The 21701-nt window shown below is 40.8% G+C and overlaps 1 long non-coding RNA gene across 1 annotated transcript; it reads left to right on the plus strand.

Annotated features, from left to right (window-relative positions):
* Positions 1-948: 948 nt before the first annotated feature.
* Positions 949-3760, plus strand: LOC123128342 (uncharacterized). The gene is made up of 5 exons (XR_006463088.1): positions 949-2074; positions 2284-2426; positions 2534-2679; positions 3136-3173; positions 3557-3760. It is a non-coding gene; the product is annotated as an uncharacterized lncRNA (long non-coding RNA).
* Positions 3761-21701: the final 17941 nt, after the last annotated feature.

The following is a 21701-nucleotide window of genomic DNA, read 5'->3' on the forward strand; positions in this document are numbered from 1 at the left end:
TCTAGATGTGACATAAGATATGTCCTAGACTGACCCTTTTCTTATAGTGCAGCAACGCTACGGCCTCAGAAGACTAAAACGGTGAAAAAGGCCCATTAACACACACGTCCATCGTTGCCAATGCCCGATAAAAGTCCATCGATCGAGTCGATCAGACACGGAGACGAACCGGCGCCTTCCTTCCCATCATACCCTGTTATGTTCTCTTTGCAGATAGCACGCGAGCCGCCAGGCGGCCGCGGCTGTTGCCGTTGGTTGATTGACGATTACGTGTGCAGACAGCGCCAAGAATCCATCCCTCGCTGTCCCGCTCCCTGCCTCCCTTGGTTCTGAACTTCTGTTCTTTGCAGTTGGCAGCGAGCAGCAGGCCACATCGATTCAGTTTCACATGCTGATTCTTAGGCTGTCCATAATGGAAGTATCATAGGTAATACTATACATGCTAACTAAGCAAGTTTGGTGAGATGGCATAGAATTAAATGAAAAAAGAGAGGCTTGAGTATCATATCATGATACCGTATCATATTAAATGATGTGCTACTTTGTGTCATGCATGGCAATAAATGTAGTCTTCTATGATACCAACTTATGATACTATGCATTAGGGATGTAGTATTATAGACTAATATCATATGCATGATACTAGTATATGATACTCCCCATTACAACCAGCCTTAGTTGATATGTCAACGAATTTTTTTACTTCTATATCTATTCATGCAACCATGCCACCTCAGCAAACCTATGTTAATTAGTTCACTTATTTTTTGCTGACATAGACGGTAATGCTACACATTTATGTAGGATGACCTACATATACAACCCTTTAAGAGTCGTGGCAAGGGCGATCGCTGGGCGATCCACCTGCCGAGATTTACTGTGCCGAACGAAGACAAAATAAAACACGAACGATCCCAAAAAAATAAGGACAAAAACAAAACGCTCGCACCTCTCGCACCCAACCAATCTTTCGTTCTTTCCTCCCAGCTAGGGTTCCTCCTCCGCCGCCGCCGTGGCCCTCACCCGTGCTCGTGCTTCATCTTCCGTCCCGAGCTCCACCTTAGCCTTTCTTTTCCTCCCTCTGCCTCTCCTCTCTCGCCTCTCCGCTAGGGTTGCCGCAGCCACCATCCATGCTCCTCAACCGGGGATGGGGCAGAAGAAGCGTCGCTGGTGGTGATGGCCTCCTCAGACTGCGGCGGCGCAGACGAGTCGAGGGGGCGGGGCCAACCCGTTGGCCGAGCTGACCGACCGCTTCAGGTCGCTGGAGGCCGAGGCAGAGGAGGTCTAACAGGTGGAGGGGGTGGCCGTGGGAGGAGCAACCCACAACAAAATGCGACCTGGTTGGTTTCGTAGATCATCGATCTGTCCTTATGCAGGTTGTCTCTCTCCTTTCCCTCTCCTAATTTTTTTACCGCCCCCGCCTTCATCCGTCTGCACAAGTTTCAGTTGTTTGATGTATGTGCGTTTGCAGTTTTTATGATTTTGATGTGGAGTTTGTGTTGCAGTAATGCTGACAAGAAAACTGCAGAATGAGTAAAGATTGGAGGCTTGGAGGCGATGGGATCAAATGGTTTATTTTAAGAGAACGATAGTATCTTTGTCTTGTCTATTGTACGGCAAAGTATGTTACCGGTGTACATATATTTCGGTTATCTATCTGTTCTGTAGTAGAGTATCTGAACCTGGTGTAAAGAACTGAAGCATCTGGGTTGCTCATAACAGGGCAGGTGAGAGTTTCTCATCTTTTGAGAAGTAGGCCCCGTGTTTGCGCTCAAAGGAGTTTCTCATCTTTTGAAACCTAGGCACCATTTTTTAGTTCAAGGGAGACGCCATTTTTGGCTTGCACGGCATTGAATTCTTAAGCAAGAACCTACGCAAGGTGTTGAGCGACGGTGTAAAACATTTTTTGCTAGGTTTGGATGATTAACTCTTTTTGTGCATCTAGGTCAAACCAGTACGTACCCAGTTTATCCTGAAACTAAGGCCCTTTGGTGTTTTAGCATGACGTTCCATATTTCTCATTGGGAGAAGGAAGAAGTGTTGCTTGACTAGAATGAGATCACAGAGAAATCTGGTATGTGCTTTGCTACATAAAGCAGTTTGGTGTGATCTCCATATTCACATGTATACTCTTGTGAGCGTCAATTGTATAGTTTAATATAGTTTGATTAATATATTTTCTGCAATTAATTTTGAACAATGCTTATTTGCTTATTACTATGCGGACATTTTTTTTGCTTGAGCCTGAAAAGTTACTGGTGGATCATTTTGTAACTTATGCAGGTTATGTGCACATTGAGAGCTTCTTCTGCTCGAGGCAGCCGTCGTCCACATGCTCCTCCTAAAGTTCCTCCTTGTCCACGGGAGATGCTGGTGATGCCAGCTTCCCTCCACGCACAAGCATGATATAATACCCATATTTCTCTGTAGGTGCATTCGGTTTTTGTCTTGAAGAACCAAGAACAATCCTGTTTTGATAAGGGTGGCAATTTTACAAGCTTTGGTTCTAACACAGTAATGTGCCTGGTTTCAGCTATCTTCTCATGTTGCTGCAGCAACTTCATAAATTGTAACTTGAGACACCGCCCTGCGGGATTACCATCAGTATTTACAAGAAAATGAGGTGAAAGTGAGTACATTTGGAAGCTACTCTATGAATAATGGAGGATGCACCAGCAGGTCAATTAACTCCTCATCCTGCAAATCATGCCTGATCTTAGCTGAACTTAATCTTTGTGATATTAGCGACCACTTTCGTATTTCAAGACAAATCAACACCCAACCACCATCCATGGGTAAAATATGGCATGGTTTATTTTTTCTTTTGAGGAAGAATGTAGTATAATATCAATTGGTCCTGTATATAATTACAGTATGACACAGGTTACACAATTTTTGCTCGCTTTGGTACCAATTACCAAGGGCAATTTGTCCAAAAAGTTTGGATATGCGGGAGCTTTGTGCCCATTCGCAAAAACATTTTGAACACTCACACAGTTGGTTTTATAAATCAAAATAATTGTAATTTTGAAATTATGTGGGAAGCAGGGAACCTGAATCCCTTAAGGCCTGTCCCATCTCATGTTTGGAAGAAGTTACAGTATTGATTGGTTGGCTGTCTTTTTTTGTTTGCAGCAATGTGAAGCAAAATTTCCAGGGATTCAAGCATGCGAGTAAGTGTTTTCTATCCCTGTGATGTCTCTACTAACTTATCGACGTTAATGATCTTCCCATTTAGTTTGTGCTTGCGTATACTACATACCATGATGTATTCCAAGGACAATGTTTGGATGTTTGGTGCACGAATTTTCAGTTCTAATCCATCATGGGCACTGGGCAGGACTGGGGATCAAGTAGAGAGGTGATAGAAGAAGAAATGTATTCAAATGATGATTATTAACATTCTCGTATGCATTTTTAGTACCTTAGCCAAAATATGCAGGACATTTCAACTGTCATTATTAACTGTAGTTTAACATAGATTGTTTGTGTCCTCCAGTGAAGTAACTTTTAGATTGATGTACTAGTACTTACAATTGCATTTGCTTCATTGCAGTGCTTGGTTTGAGGAGCTTCGCAAGCAGAGAGTTGTTAAATTGAAACAGGAGGCGGCTCGGCGCCGCCGACTCCCCACCAGCCATCGAGCATGGTGATGTCTACTACACAACCTTCTTCTTGTAGACGTTGTTGGGCCTCCAAGTGCAGAGATTTGTAGGACAGTAGCAAATTTCCCTCAAGTGGATGACCTAAGGTTTATCAATCCGTAGGAGGCGTAGGATGAAGATGGTCTCTCTCAAGCAACCCTGCAACCAAATAACAAAGAGTCTCTTGTGTCCCTAACACACCTAATACAATGGTAAATTGTATAGGTGCACTAGTTCGGCAAAGAGATGGTGATACAAGTGCAATATGGATGGTAGATAAAGGTATTTGTAATTTGAAAATATAAAAACAGCAAGGTAACTAATGATAAAAGTGAGCGTAAACGGTATTGCAATGATAAGAAATAAGGCCTAGGGTTCATACTTTCACTAGTGCAAGTTCTCTCAACAATAATAACATAGATAGATCATATAACGAGCCCTCAACATGCAACAAAGAGTCACTCCGAAGCCACTAATAGCGGAGAACAAACGTAGAGATTATGGTAGGGTACGAAACCACCTCAAAGTTATTCTTTCAAATCAATCCGTTGGGCTATTCCTATAAGTGTCACAAACAACCCTGGAGTTTTTACTAGAATAACACCTTAAGATACAAATCAACCAAAACCCTAATGTCACCTAGATACTCCATTGTCACCTCAAGTATCCGTGGGCATGATTATACGATATGCATCACACAATCTCAGATTTATCCAACCAACATAAAAGTACTTCAAATAGTGCCCCAAAGTTTCTACCGGAGAATCAAGAACGTGTGCCAACCCCTATGCATAGGTTCATGGGCGGAACCCGCAAGTTGGTCACCAAAACATACATCAAGTGGCACGTGATATCCCATTGTCACCACAGATAAGCACGGCAAGACATACATCAAGTGTTCATAAAAGACTCAATCCGATAAGATAACTTCAAAGGGGAAACTCAATTCATCACAAGAGAGTAGAGGGGGAGAAGAAATATAAGATCCAACTACAATAGCAAAGCTCGGGATACATCAAGATCGTGCCATAGATGGAACACGAGAGAGAACACGAGAGAGAGAGAGATCAAACACATGGCTACTGGTACATACCCTCATCTCCGAGGGTGAACTACTTCCTCCTCGTCATGGATAGCGCCGGGATGATGAAGATGGCCACCGAAGATGGATCCCCCCTCCGGCAGGGTACCGAAAAGGGGTCCCAATTGGTTTTTCGTGGCTCTGGAGGCTTGCGGCGGCGGAACTCCCGATCTATATTCTGTTCTGGAAGTTTTAGGGTACGACGGTATATATGGGTGAAAGGAGTACGTCGGTGGAGCTACGGGGGCCCCACGAGGCAGGGGGCGCGCCCAGGGGGGAGGGCGCGCCCCCCACCCTCGTGAGCACCTCCCGTATCTTCTGACGTGGGGTCCAAGTCCATCAGGTGGGTTTCCTTCCAAAAATAACTTCTCCAGTTGATTTCGTTCCGTTTTGACTCCGTCTGATATTCCTTTTCCTCGAAACACTGAAATAGGCATAAAACAGCAAATCTGGGCTGGGCCTCCGGTTAATAGGTTAGTCCCAAAAATAATATAAAAGTGGAAAATAAAGCCCAATATTGCCTAAAACAGTAGATAATATAGCATGGAGCAATCAAAAATTATAGATACGTTGGAGACGTATCAAGCATCCCCAAGCTTAATTCCTGCTCGTCCTCGAGTAGGTAAATGGTAAAAAGATAATTTTTGATGTGGAATGCTAGTTGGCATAATTTCATTGCAATTCTTCTTACTTGTGATATGAATATTCAGATCCAAAAGATTCAAGACAAAAGTTCATATTGACATAAAAATAATAATACTTCAAGCATACTAACAAAGCAATCATGTCTTCTCAAAATAACATGGCCAAAGAAAGTTATCCCTACAAAATCATATAGTCTGGCTATGCTCCATCTTCCCCATACAAAATATTTAAATCATGCACAACCCCGATGACAAGCCAAGCAATTGTTTCATACTTTAACATTTTCAAAACTTTTTCAATCTTCACGCAATACATGAGCGTGAGCCATGGATATAACACTATATGTGGAATAGAATGGTGGTTGTGGAGAAGACAAAAAGAGGGAAGATAGTCTCACATCAACTAGGCATATCAACGGGCTATGAAGATGCCCATCAATAGATATCAATGTGAGTGAGTAGGGATTGCCATGCAACGGATGCACTAGAGCTATAAGTATGTGAAAGCTCAACAAAAGAAACTAAGTGGGTGTGCATCCAACTCGCTTGCTCAAGAAGACCTAGGGCATTTTGAGGAAGCCCATCATTGGAATATACAAGCCAAGTTCTATAATAAAAAATTCCCACTAGTATATGAAAGTGACAAAATGAGAGACTCTCTATCATGAAGATCATGGTGCTACTTTGAAGCACAAGTGTGGTAAAAGGATAGTAGCATTGTCCCTTCTCTCTTTTTCTCTCATTTTTTTATTTTTTTATTTTTTTGTTTGGGCCTTTTCTCTCTTTTTTATGGCCTCTTTTTTTCTCTTTTTTTATTTTTCGTCCGGAGTCTCATCCCGACTTGTGGGGGAATCATAGTCTCCATCATCCTTTCCTCACTTGGGACAATGCTCTAATAATGATGATCATCACACTTTTATTTTTCTTACAACTCAACAATTACAACTCGATACTTAGAACAAAATATGACTCTATATGAATGCCTCCGGCGGTGTACCGGGATATGCAATGACTCATGAGTGACATGTATGAAAGAATTATGAACGGTGGCTTTGCCACAAATACGATGTCAACTACATGATCATGCTAGCAATATGACAATGATGGAGCGTGTCATAATAAACGGAACGGTGGAAAGTTGCATGGCAATATATCTCGGAATGGCTATGGAAATGCCATAATAGGTAGGTATGGTGGCTGTTTTGAGGAAGGTATATGGTGGGTGTATGATACCGGCGAAAGGTGCGCGGTATTAGAGAGGCTAGCAATAGTGGAAGGATGGGAAAAAGTGCGTATAATCCATGGACTCAACATTAGTCATAAAGAACTCATATATTTATTGCAAAAATCTACAAGTTATCAAAGCAAAGTATTACGCGCATGCTCCTAGGGGGATAGATTGGTAGGAAAAGACCATCGCTCGTCCCCGACCGCCACTCATAAGGAAGACAATCAATAAATAAATCATGCTCTGAGTTCATCACATAACGGTTCATCATACGTGCATGCTACGGGAATCACAAACTTCAACACAAGTATTCTTTAAATTCACAACTACTCAACTAGCATGACTCTAATATTATCACCTCCATATCTCAAAACAATTATCAAGCATCAAACTTATCTTAGTATTCAACGCACTCAAAAGAAAGTTTCACATATCTTGAATACCAAGTATATTAACATTAAGCGAATTACCATGCTATTAATGACTCAAAATAATCTATGTGAAACATGAGAGTTCATTTATTTCTTAAAAATAAAACTACCACCATGCTCTAAAAGGTATAAGTGAAGCACTAGAGCAAACAACAAACTACTCCAAAAGATATAAGTGAAGATCAATGAGTAGTCGACTAATTATGTAACTATGTGAAGACTCTCCCATTTAATAATTTCAGATCTTGGTATTGTATCCAAACAGCAAGCAAAACAAAATAAAATGACACGACGCTCCAAGCAAAACACATATCATGTGGTGAATAAAAATATAGCTTCAAGTAAAGTTACCGATGAACGAAGACGAAAGAGGGGATGCCTTTCGGGGCATCCCCAAGCTTAGGCTCTTGGTTGTCCTTGAATATTACCTGGGGGTGCATTGGTCATCCCCAAGCTTAGGCTCTTGCCACTCCCTATTCCATAGTCCATCGAATCCTTACCCAAAGCTTGAAAACTTCACAACACAAAACTTAACAGAAAACTCGTAAGCTCCGTTAGTATAAGAAAATAAATCACCACTTCAAGGTACTGTAATGAACTCATTATTCATTTATATTGGTGTTAAACCTAATGTATTCCAACTTCTCTATGGTTTATAAACTATTTTACTAGCCATAGATTTATTAAAATAAGCAAACAACACACAAAAATAGAATCTGTCAAAAACAGAACAGTCTGTAGTAATCTGGATCAAACGTATACTTATGAAACTCATAAAATTCTCACATAAATTTCTGGACCTTAGGAATTTATCTATTAATCATCTGCAAAAAGAATTAACTAAATATAACTCTCCAAATAAAAATGGCAGCAATTCTCGTGAGCGCTAAAGTTTCTCTTTTTACAGCATGATCAACAAGACTTTCCCCAAGTCTTCCCAAAGGTTCTATTTGGCACAAACACTAATTAAAAGCATAAAACCACATCTAAACAGAGGCTAGATGAATTATTTATTACTAAACAGGAACAAAAGGCAAGGAACAAAAATAAAATTGGGTTGCCTCCCAACAAGCGCTATCGTTTAACGCCCCTAGCTAGGCATGATGATTTCAATGATGCTCACATAAAAGATAAGGATTGTATCATAAAGAGAGCATCATGAAGAATATGACTAGCACATTTAAGTCTAACCCACTTCTATGCATAGGGATTTTGTGAGCAAACAACTTGTGGGAACAAGAATCAACTTGCATAGGAAGGTAAAACAAGCATAACTTCAAAATTTTAAGCACATAGAGAGGAAACTTGATATTATTGCAATTCCTACAAGCATATGTTCCTCCCTCATAATAATTTTCAGTAGCATCATGAATGAATTCAACAATATAACCAGCACCTAAAGCATTCTTTTCATGATCTACAAGCATAGAAAATTTATTACTCTCCACATAAGCAAAATTCTTCTCATGAATAATAGTGGGAGCAAACTCAACAAAATAGCTATCATGTGATTGAAAATTAAGATCAAGATGACAAGTTTCATGGTTATCATTATTCTTTAAAGCATACGTTTCATCATAATAATCATCATAGATAGGAGGCATGCTTTCATCATAATAAATTTGCTCATCAAAGCTTGGGGGACCAAAAATATCATCTTCATCAAACATAGCTTCCCCGAGCTTGTGGCTTTGCATATCATTAGCATCATGGATATTCAAAGAATTCGTACTAACAACATTGCAATCATGCTCATCATTCAAATATTTAGTGCCAAAATTCTATATAATTCTTCTTCTAGCACTTTGGCACAATTTTCTTTTCCATCATACTCACGAAAGATATTAAAAAGGTGAAGTGTATGAGACAAACTCAATTCCATTTTTTTGTAATTTTCTTTTATAAACTGAACTAGTGATAAAACAAGAAACTAAAAGACTCGATTGCAAGATCTAAAGATATACCTTCAAGCACTCACCTCCCCGGCAACGGCGCCAGAAAAGAGCTTAGTTGACGGGGTGTGAGTGCCGCTTTCCTAGCCTCCCCGGCAACGGCGCCAGAAAAGAGCTTGATGTCTACTACACAACCTTCTTCTTGTAGACGTTGTTGGGCCTCCAAGTGCAGAGGTTTGTAGGACAGTAGCAAATTTCCCTCAAGTGGATGACCTAAGATTTATCAATCCGTAGGAGGCGTAGGATGAAGATGGTCTCTCTCAAGCAACCCTGCAACCAAATAACAAAGAGTCTCTTGTGTCCCCAACACATCCAATACAATGGTAAATTGTATAGGTGCACTAGTTCGGCGAAGAGATGGTGATACAAGTGCAATATGGATGGTAGACAAAGGTATTTGTAATCTGAAAATGTAAAAACAGCAAGGTAACTAATGATAAAAGTGAGCGTAAACGGTATTGCAATGATAGGAAACAAGGCCTAGGGTTCATACTTTCACTAGTGCAAGTTCTCTCAACAATAATAACATAGATAGATCATATAACGAGCCCTCAACATGCAACAAAGAGTCACTTCGAAGCCACTAATAGCGGAGAACAAACGTAGAGATTATGGTAGGGTACGAAACCACCTCAAAGTTATTCTTTCAAATCAATCCGTTGGGCTATTCCTATAAGTGTCACAAACAACCCTGGAGTTTTTACTAGAATAACACCTTAAGACACAAATCAACCAAAACCCTAATGTCACCTAGATACTCCATTGTCACCTCAAGTATCCGTGGGCATGATTATACGATATGCATCACACAATCTCAGATTTATCCAACCAACATAAAAGTACTTCAAATAGTGCCCCAAAGTTTCTACCGGAGAATCAAGAACGTGTGCCAACCCCTATGCATAGGTTCATGGGCGGAACCCGCAAGTTGGTCACCAAAACATACATCAAGTGGCACGTGATATCCCATTGTCACCACAGATAAGCACGGCAAGACATACATCAAGTGTTCATAAAAGACTCAATCCGATAAGATAACTTCAAAGGGGAAACTCAATTCATCACAAGAGAGTAGAGGGGGAGAAGAAACATAAGATCCAACTACAATAGCAAAGCTCGGGATACATCAAGATCGTGCCATAGATGGAACACGAGAGAGAACACGAGAGAGAGAGATCAAACACATAGCTACTGGTACATGCCCTCATCCCTGAGGGTGAACTACTCCCTCCTCGTCATGGATAGCGCCGGGATGATGAAGATGGCCACCGGAGATGGATCCCCCCTCCGGCAGGGTACCGGAAAGGGGTCCCGATTGGTTTTTCGTGGCTCTGGAGGCTTGCGGCGGCGGAACTCCCGATCTATGTTCTGTTCTGGAAGTTTTAGGGTTCGACGGTATATATGGGTGAAAGGAGTACGTCGGTGGAGCTACGGGGGCCCCATGAGGCAGGGGGCGCGCCCATGGGGGGAGGGCGCACCCCCCACCCTCGTGAGCACCTCCCGTATCTTCTGACGTGGGGTCCAAGTCCATCAGGTGGGTTTCCTTCCAAAAAATAACTTCTTCAGTTGATTTCGTTCCGTTTTGACTCCGTCTGATATTCCTTTTCCTCGAAACACTGAAATAGGCATAAAACAGCAAATCTGGGCTGGGCCTCCGGTTAATAGGTTAGTCCCAAAAATAATATAAAAGTGGAAAATAAAGCCCAATTTTCCTAAAACAGTAGATAATATAGTATGGAGCAATCAAAAATTATAGATACGTTGGAGACGTATCACATGGGCACCGTCATGACGCTTCTATTCTGCGGCTATTCTCTAGGGGCATGGTATATAGACAAGCTGATTATAGAGAAGGGATACACGGGTGCCCAGGTCATGAATGTCATCTTTGCGGTGCTTACCCACTTTATAAGTTAGTGACCTCCATGCCTGTCGGTAGTGTTATATTTTTTAAAGAGAAGGGATACACCGGAGACAAGCTGATTATGGAGAATGTGATTTAAAAGAACCATGCCAGAGGTTTTCTAGGGGCTGCTATTTTTTGTTGCTATCGGTAGTGTTATATTTTTAACCACTGTCGTTTGTCCGCGCTGTTAGAACGTTGCAGTATGATTAGTGCATACAATAACGCTCAAGAGGGAGCACCCTCATCATGTCCAATAGCTACATTTACTTGTAGCCAAATCACTTTTGTTGTATATAATCAAGGATCAACCTAGACCTAAGGATGTGTGTAAGCTAGATAAGTGCACACATCAACGCTCAGGAGGCGTGCCAATGGCACGCCCCAGCCACTAATCATCAAAAAGTCAATAAATTGGCAACTCCACAGGTCTGCACTTGCTTCTTCTTTTACATTAATCCAAAATTTAGGGGGCCCATTTTGTTATAAGTGTTATTGAGAAAATATGTCTAATAATTAATAATATTGTCTGTTGCATAGTATTTTTCATGAGTAGTCTCCCCCTTCCGCTCTTATCTTTTCTGTTAAGAAATTTCAATAAATATTTTGCATGATTTTTTGATGTTTAAATTATTTGATATAGGAACTTTGTATAACTGAAGTTAAAATAGAATCATTTTTAGCAAAACTGTCGGCTCCCACATATGGTAACGATAAAAGATTAGGAGTCATTTGATTTTGTAAAAACATTGAACTTTATATGTTGTGATTAAGATCTCATATGTTCTTCTTTTTAGGATGTCATGTGTTCTTTTCTAATTGTCCTGCAATACTTTTGTGGTCAATATCACATTTTTAATATATGGGTATGATATATATTGGTACTACCATCAGATGGATTTCAGATAGATAGCTTCAGGATCTCCTTTCTTGCGATCTCATACCAACTCACTGGAACTCCATGTTGTCCCCATGGTTCTGAAATTTATTTGTAGACATGTAATTCAGGGAAAGAGGGAGGAAAGAACTCCTCGGTTGTAGTTCAGATCATCGGCCTGCTATGATTCTCTTTCATGATTCAAAATTTTAGTCGAAGAGTCTTGGCTTTTTATTGGGTCTTTGGAGTTATGCCGAGTGGTTATCATTCATCATCATCATGAGATGATTTCATTTTGTGGATGCTTGAGTTTAGAAAATTTAGGCTCTGTAGTCCATCATCTCTATAGTTGCTAGTCTTTGTAGGATGTAAGACTGCTACTCTATGTTCATATAAGCCTACCTATTAATAATATCTCTGATTTATTTTATGAATGTACATTGCAAGTAATGCATTTCTGTTGGTCTTGTAACTACTATCTACACTACTCAGCTTGAACTGTAATCAAAGTCCACATGAGTTGATCAGCAGTTCCATGTACATGTTCTACCCATAGCGCCAAGAAGTGAATGAAAAGTGCGGCCACCTACCTGGCACCACACATGCACGCCTTAAGCGGTGCCACCCGGTGGCGCCCCAACCACTAGTATTTATACGTTGTAGCAAATATATGTAGGTCATGCTACATAGGTCATGTTACACATTTTTGTAGCATGACCTACATATATTTGTATGTTGTAGCCAATGTGACCTACCTATATTTGTATGTTGTAGTTAATATATGTAGGTCATGTTACACATTTTTGTTAAAAATGGCACCCCTTTTGACTCCAGTCTAATATATTTCTCTTTTCATACAACATTTTGTCACATGCTTCATATATTTTATTGTTTTCAAAATATATCCCGAGAGCATTCTTAAATTTGTTAGTGAGTTTCTGATGATTTTATTCAGTTTTACTTTTTGTTTTCTTTCTTCCTTTCTTTTCTTTTTTCTTGTTTTCTCTTCTCATCTCCTTTTCTATTTTTCTTGTCCCTTTTTCCTTTCTTTTTTCTCAAAATGCGTGAACTTTTTCTATCGATGTCCACGAAGTTTTTCAAACTACGGTGACCTTTTTGTTGAATTCACGAACTTAATTTTCAAAATTAATAAACTTTTTTCAAACTCATGAATTATTTGCTGAAAGTTGATGAACTTTTTCACTTTTGTGATTTTTTTTGCCAAAATTGATGAACTTGTTTTCAAATCAATCGAACTTTTTCACGGTTTGTGAACATTTTTGAAAACTGATGAACTTCTTTTGATAATTTATTAAAAAAAGATGAACTTTTTACCAAAATTGTTTAACCTTTTTTCAAAATCGATGAAGACTTTCCTAGTTTGTGAACTTTCCTCCAAAATTGATGAACTTATTCAGTTTTGTGGACTTTTCTTAAAAATTGATGAATTTTTTTATAAATTTAGGGTTCCTTTTTTAATTAATTTATACATGGCATATGTTAACGTTTTACTAAAAGAAAGGTTAACTGGTAGTTGACAGTAGAGTGAGTTTGGTCCAGTGGTTGTTGCGTTAGGCTGCCGACAAATCCCAATTTGGGACTGCTTTGCTCCTTAAAATTCAGCTACGTTTCAGAAAACACAAGCCAAACAGGGTAGCTCCACGATATGCCGCTCCGCAAAAAAACTAGAATCTGGGGTACAACTCTTAGGCTAGTCATAGTGGGGAGTAAGTTAGACTAGTGTCATATGCATGACACTAGTCTAAGTTACTACCCCCATAGTGCAAAGTATCTTAGTAGTAGTGTCATAGTTTGTTTCATTTATCGTCTTATAGACTCATTTTATCTTAGGAAGCGCTATGTTACAGTAACACATTATGTTACTCCAAGCACCTCTCTCCTTATTAAATACTTGCCACATAAGCAAAATTATCTTGGGATGTGTTAAGTTACTACCTAAGTTACCCCCATTATGGTTAGCCTTAGTTTTTTATGAAGTTCTTCAGGAGGTGCTCCAAAAAACTCTAAAAGCTGGAGTTAGGTGGAAATTACCCACCACTGCCACCAATAAGTGGACACCCCTTCGTTTCTTCCCCCTCAACCAATCAAATAGATCCTTTCCACCAAATTTCTGATTTTTGAAGCTGAAACTAGATGGCAGCCAAACATTCTCTTTGATAGTACTACAACTTCTAGATGGAACTGCTCCAAAGTGAATTTAGTGGAGCGAAACCGATTTTTGTGAAGCGGAGTAGTCCCAAACAAGCCCTAATTTCTACATTTTTCTTCATGTTTTGTTTTTGAAGCAGGTTACTGTGCCGGCCCATTGCACGTCACGTGCGAGCGTTAATAGTGCCAACCAGCAATTTGAGCGTTGACTAGAAGAACACCCGTGCGTTGCAACGGGGCCACATTAACTTTAAGAGTTCAATATTACGACATTGGCGATCTTTTTTACCATCAAATCCTCTCACACACACAGACACACACTCTCCCTCCCTTTTCCTCACTCTCTATCCCCCTCTCCCTCTCTCTCTAACACACACACACATATCCATTTTATTGGGTACGGGACCATAATCCATCTATTTCACACATACACGCTAGTGCATAACAATATGGATTATATGTATTATATTTGCCACCAGAACTGAGGGAATTAATTTCATGTAAATCGACCAGCCACAGCTCCAAGAATACGCGAACGAGGTGGCTCGGGTCGGCGTCGGCGCCGTCCAGCGCGGGCCACGGGCCCGCTTCCAAGTGCACGTGCAATGCACGTCTTCACAAATATTATAACCAGATGTGAGAAATCACATGCATAGAAAAGACATTCTGATAGCAATCCAAATACCATACTCAATTGAATACCTAACCTGGACAATACTCTTATTTCTATGCGCCAGAAAAAATGGAATAGCAAATCTAAGTATGCCTACATACGTTCATATTATATATAAGAATCTTGGGTGAACAATTGCAACAAAGCACTAAGCAGCGATAAATTTAAATAAAAAATCCATTAACTATGCAAGCAGCAGGCTTGTTACAACATAGAGAGATAGGAAAATGTCACCTCCAGTAATGTAGCGCAAAAGAGTGGAACGAAGCATGAATGAGCGGTTGTCTGTTCTTCTCCATGTACATGGATCAGCAGTAGAGGCCAAGTATATAAGTACTTGACTGAACTCCACTCTTCGTGTACGGAGAGCCATGTCACCTTCTCGCCGCTGCAGCATGGGAGGACGGCTGGTTCACGTGACCCTCCAGCTGGGGGATCCATGGTGGCTGACCGTCGAGCTCGAGGCAGAGAAGTTGAGGGCAGTAATGGCGAGATCCATGTCGGCCAACCGGGCGAAGAGGAGGTCGTTGGGGAGGGACACATCGGCAAGATCCGGTCACCACGCGACCTGAAGAGCAACAGTGATCTCCACAAGCTGTAGGCCGACGGCGTGCTCCATCCCCTGCGATGGGGTGACCATGGCGGTGGCCACAGCTCCTCATGCTCGCCTCGATCTCGGCGACACACCCTGAGTGTAGGAGGCAGCAACGACCTCGACGAAATCATGGCCTCCATCCCGGAACGCATGAAGGACCTCGGCCCTGTCGCTACTCCTCTCACCGTAGCTGCATGCGGCAGCGGACCGTGGGTAGGAGGGCAGGCGGCGTCGCCTCGGCTGACGGCAGGGAGCAACGTTGATTTCGGGTAGGTGGCATCGCGAGGACGGTCGCGGCCGCGGGGAAGCACCCCGATCATGCTGCCAGGCCAATCCTTCTCCTCCGATCCCCTATCCCCGAAGATTGCGCCGCCGCCCCGGTCGTGTTGTTTCCATATATTATGCCATTTTTTCCTGTACCTAAACAAACGCGGGCGAGCGGATGGCAGAGTTTTGGTCCGCCCTCTAAAATTGCTAAATGCACTTTTGGTGAGGATTATTGTTAATAAATGAATTCAATCATGTCGCTCTAAATAAATGGATTCAATCATGTGACTCTAATTACTTCGGATTGTTATGTGCACACTAAGCGGGGTGCAGTTAGGAAAGAAAATGTTTTCTAATTAAAGTGATTGAGTGATTTAAGGTAAGGTTATTAATTTAGATTTGATTTTTAGTGATTGTTAGTAAAGTATGATACGTCTTTAAAATCTTTTATTTGTTTCCTTAAAATCTATTATTTGTTTCCTAAAGAAATTTGCAATAATGAAAGGTATCGATTGATTTGGATAAGTTAGTAAATTTAGATCCGTGATTGCGTGCATGTTTGGAAAGTGCTGATTTGCAAGAAAAGAGCTGAGGGGTAAATAAACCGGTGAATAAGAAACCAACATCGAAAAAAATCTACGACGATTAACCTACGAAAAAAACCGGACGAAAGTGGTGGGACGAAAAAAAACCTGGAAGCGAGACTACCAACTGCAGTTAGGAAAGAAAATGTTTTCTAATTAAAGTGATTGAGTGATTTAAGGTAAGGTTAATTAATTTAGATTTGATTTTTAGTGATTGTTAGTAAAGTATGATGCGTCTTTAAAATCTTTTATTTGTTTTCTTAAAATTTATTATTTGTTTCCTAAAGAAATTTGCAATAATGGAAGGTATCGGTTGATTTGGATAAGTTAGTAAATTTAGATCCGTGATTGCGTGCATGTTTGGAAAGTGCTGATTTGCAAGGAAAGAGCTGAGGGGTAAATAAACCGGTGAATAAGAAACCAGCATCGAAAAAAAATTACGACGATTAACCTACGAAAAAAACCGGACGAAAGTGGTGGGACGAAAAAAAACCTGGAAGCGAGACTACCAACTTCAGTTAGGAAAGAAAATATTTTCTAATTAAAGTGACTGAGTGATTTAAGGTAAGGTTAATTAATTTAGATTTGATTTTTAGTGATTGTTAGTAAAGTATGATGCGTCTTTAAAATCTTTTATTTGTTTCCTTAAAATCTATTATTTGTTTCCTAAAGAAATTTGCAATAATGGAAGGTATCGGTTGATTTGCATAAGTTAGTAAATTTAGATCTGTGATTGCGTGCACGTTTGGAAAGTGCTGATTTGCAAGGAAAGAGCTGAGGGGTAAATAAACTGGTGAATAAGAAAGCAACATCGAAAAAAATCTACGACGGTTAACCTACGAAAAAAAACCGGACGAAAGTGATGGGACGAAAAAAAACCTGGAAGCGAGACTACCAACTGCTCCATTAGGAGTAGAGATTAGGAGCTCTCCATGTGCTCCTGCAATGGGTATTTCCTATTGGATGATATGTCAAATTGTTGCCATTTTGCACATAGCTAGCCTAGCTATTCCTTGTATGCTCCGGGCCATTCTCAAAGTAATTCTCAGAATTTTCAAAAAATGTTTGGTAATTTCAAATATAATTGTGTTTTAATTTATTTATTTTGTTAAGAAACTTCAACAAATGTTCACATTTTCAGAATGTTTTAACGAATTCAAAAAATGTACCGGAATTTACAAATGTTGTTCACAATTTTAGAGCTTATCCAGAATTTCAAAAAGGTTACTGTTATCAAAATTTGTTCACAAATTCAAAAAATATTAGCATTAATATAAAATGTTCAGTAATATTCAAAAAAACAAGGAATTTTCCGAAAATATTTTGAATTAAAAATAACTTCGGCAAAATATATATATGTACTTTCAGACAAATTATAAATAAAAAAATTCAACTAGTCACTACAGTGTGCCCTAGATGGGTGGGCCTAGTCCTGGCCTCCCTTTTGTGAGGGTCCCTAACTGACGCAAAACGCGGTATATAGAATCTCCCCCACCAATGAGGGGAGATTCTAACGCGTAGGTCACCGGTTATCGACCGCGCGATACCCCCACCTGATGAGCTGATTTTTTTATGGGCAGGCCCATTTTCAGGTTTAAGGTTATAGAACCTTCTCAAACGGTTTTCTTTAGTTTTTCTTACGGTTTTTTCTTTAACTTTTTCCTTTTTTGTTCTGTATCTTTATCGTTTTTCGTTCTTTTATGTTTTTCTTTTCATTTTTATTCTCATTTTTCCATTTGGAAAAACCTTTTAAATTCGGGAATATTATTTTAAATCGTGACCATTTTTTTAAATCATGAACATATTGAATGCATGGACATTTTTCTGAACTCGTGAACATTTTTTTTACAAATTCGTAAACATTCTCGTAACTCATGAACATTTTTTGAAATCGTGAATATTTTTCTACGTTCACAAATAGTTTTTCGGAATCGTGATTTTTTTAAATCTACTCATGAACATGTTGTACAAATTCGTGAACATTTTCTTAAATCATGAACATTTTTTTAATTCGTGAACAATTTTTTGAAATCATGAACATTTTTAAAATTCATGACATTTTCTTCAAATTCGATAACATTCTCTTAAATCCAGAACTTTTTTCTAATACACGGCCATTTTTAGAAATCATGAATATTTTTTAAATTCATTAATATTTTTTTACAAATTCATGAATATTCTCTTAAACCGTGAACACTTTTTGAATTCCCGAACAAAATTTTGAAATCATGAACATTTAGTGAATTCATGAACATTTATTTTTAAAATTTCACAAATTTTTAGAAAGTAGAACTTTTTTTATATCCCAAATTATTCAAAGGGGGGAAACAGGGGGTATCCGGGTCCGCACATGGGCCGGCCCAGAAAGGCGCGCAGTGGAGCGGGCCATGCGCGCATGGCTGCTTTCTGGCATGCAGGTCGCCGAATAGGAGGTCCCACCAATGAGCTAAATTTTGAGCCTTTTCTTTTTGCATACTGGATATATCAGCATGATCTTGGACGGGTTTTTCTTCATTCTCTCAGTTCGTGGGGACAGAGCCCAAAGTGTACCATGTATATGGGGAGCATTCACTCTCTTTTTTGTGATGTCATGGACAATATTCTTGCTTTGTGCATAGTCTTGTACTACCTTTTTAGCGAGTATATGTGTATATATGTAACTTTATATAGAAATCATAATCTTATGTATGACTTGTACAAAACAATTAAGTACAGTGGGAGAGATAACCACCATCGAGAGCTGATCATGAGAATAACCGCTGTAGATTGTATTAGTGAATAAGATGTTTGTAGATTTTTTTATGTATGAAATGCAAAATCAACTTTATACACCTGACAAAGACACGGAACAACAAGTGATTAATGTAATCCGCAGCAAATGAACAAACATGAACTTTTTTACTTCTAGGTGAGTAAGGAGAAGGAGTCGTCGAACACCCATGTAGCAGTTTAGCACTAACCGAAAGAATCAAAATCACACGCAGTGTAGGTTGAACCTCGAGATAAAAGAATATCTTGAGGCAGTGTTAACCTCTCCTTTCTTTTTCCATTTCTCGTTATGTTTTTCTTTTTTTATGTTTTTCTTTTGTTGAAACAGAGGCAAAAGATTTGACTCATCCATGAAGTAAGAAGATAATAGAGTATGGTTTACAATGGCTCGAAAGCCCGAATAACACAAAAAGGTCACTCTCCTGATAAAATTAAGCCCAACTTCTTTGCACCCACGGTAACCTAGATTTTGGCCTCACTTTTGATGCAATTGAAGAGGATTGTTGGTGGAGTGCACTTGTTTCGGAAGATACAGGGGTTTTTTCCATTCCAAATGGTCCAACTAATAAGCATGATGAGGGAGGCCACGACTTCTCTAATCGGGATGCTCTTGCCAGATAGGCTTACCCATCGCTCCCTGAGAGAGGGTTCCAAGTGCCAACATGATGTGTTATTGCTCTAGAGATGTAGCCACCCATTTGCGAGGTCTTATGAGTGAATGGTAAAGCAGCACTTGGTGAAGAGGTGTGTCATGGATTCTTGCACCATTTACAAAGGGGGCAAAGGGCACAGTTTGGCCGGCCCTTCTTAGTGAACCTACCAGCTGTCCAAATCCAATCTTGAGTAACCAACCAAGCAAAGAACTTGACCTTGGGGACGAGGGAGGGGGCAAGCCTTCCAGACCATATGCAATATGGACGAGTAGAAAATTCCAAGCAATTGCGCCAGATAAGCTTGTTTTTGAAGTTTTCTCAACATTTCTAGAGAATTTTATGACTTTTTTTACAGCATAGAGAATTTTAAGATTAGCGCGGGATGGATGCATTTTTGTCTGCATATACTAAATAAAGCACGGAATGGAAATTGCAAAAAATAAATAGAATTGGACTCCTTTTCATCTTAGATGAATCAAATAACTACCTATTCTGAACTAATCCCCTTTTAGTAATCCATTCTTACTCTATACTACATTTTAAATGAATTCCCCTAAGAGGTAGAGGATGATCCATGAATTAATCTAACCATCGACTGTAAAAAAAAAACAATAACGCCGAGTATAGCTGTGCTTCCTCTGCTTGAGTAGAGTTGATTTTGAGTGGCAGGGGTGGCCAGATAGGACAGGCAAATGGTGGCAACAGACCAACACCAGCCAGCCACACGTAGCACGGCAGTTAAACCTAACCGGACTTTAACACCCGGCGCCAATCATGGAGCACCAGTGACCTCCTTCCCAAGTTACCGAACCCCCACACGCCCACGAAGTGCGAAAACTAGCCTCACCTCGCCACGTACCCTAGCCTGCAGGTTCGTTCAACCGTCGCTACCAGTACCACCCCAAGATATTACTCCATTAGTCGATCGGCGATGATACTCGCCAGGCCCGAAGTAGCAGCAGCACGGCAAGCAACCAAGATGGAGCAAGCCAATGGATGAGCAATGGCCAAGTCACGCGCGCGCACCCAACCCAACCCAACTCGCCGCGAAACAAACTGGATGCTCCCTTGGCGAGCCCGGTGGGTGTCGCTCTCCGTCGCTGCTAGTTGGCGGATTCCACGGACACGCGAGAGGCAGTCGGCTAGAACCAAATCAGTCGGCCTCCGGCACCGAGGGTCCACCGAGCTCGCCGCCGCTTTCCGCGACTTGGACGACCACTCTAGAGTCTAGACTCTACTATCTACTCTACTGTTCTACAGCGAGCTACGGGTTCGGGCGATCGATGTGAAAGCATCGTATGCCCCGCGACCTTGCCCGCCTTTTCCCCATCTAATCAGATCAATCCGTATCTTGCATAATTAGCTCCTCCCTCTGCTCGCAGGCACCAATAATGCCATTTCCTTTCATGCGAGGGAAACGATATGATCTCGGCTGGAAGTACTCTTTTCCTGAATGAATATGTTCCTTGCTCAAAGAAAAAGGGGAGCATAAAATGTTGGGTAGCATTTGTTCCAAGGAATGAGAACAAAGGGGATAGAGATGGGTTGGAGGAGAGGAGAGGAGATAGGCTCGTAGAGAGGGGCTGGCTGGTTGGTTGGTTAGGGGATGCCCCATTATCGATCGTGCCTGCCTGGCCCCCCGTGTTCTTCAGTCTTCTACCTTTTCACCGGCGACTTGGGTTCTGCTGATAATTTGCAACCAGTGGAGGGAGGCCGGCCGTGGGATGCGGTGGCGATGAGGGCTGGCTGGCCCGGCGTCGCCACCGGGTCGTTTTCGTCGGATAAGCTTGGAACGAATGCTCCTTGCATGGCTTCGGCCCAAATCCGGACGCCTCTTTCTTTGGCACATTTGCTGAATTCGTCGAGTGATTAAATGGTGCAAATGCGTGTGTGACGTTAAGAGTGCTTTCGTTTGCGACCTAACCCAAACAGCTCAGAAGATCGGCGGTCATGGGACTGGAAGTTGGATACAACTAACATGTAAATTAACACTGACGGACCACAGTTTTAGTTAGGCGGAGGCTAGAAAGAGGGCGGAAGTCAAAGAGCAAAACACATCCGTAGAAACTTGGTTCTTTTCATTTTGGGAGAAGAGGGAATACCAATCGACATAGGCAACCTAATAAACTTGGGTGCTGCGTGTAAATAAGTTGTTGCTGTTAAGTGTCAGTTTGCTCTTCCCTTGGCAGGCCTGGAGTGTGGCAACGTTCTTCTTTGTGATGTGTTGACTT

The sequence above is a fragment of the Triticum aestivum genome, chromosome 6A (assembly GCF_018294505.1).
Source record: "Triticum aestivum cultivar Chinese Spring chromosome 6A, IWGSC CS RefSeq v2.1, whole genome shotgun sequence".
NCBI classification, from domain to species: Eukaryota; Viridiplantae; Streptophyta; class Magnoliopsida; order Poales; family Poaceae; genus Triticum; species Triticum aestivum.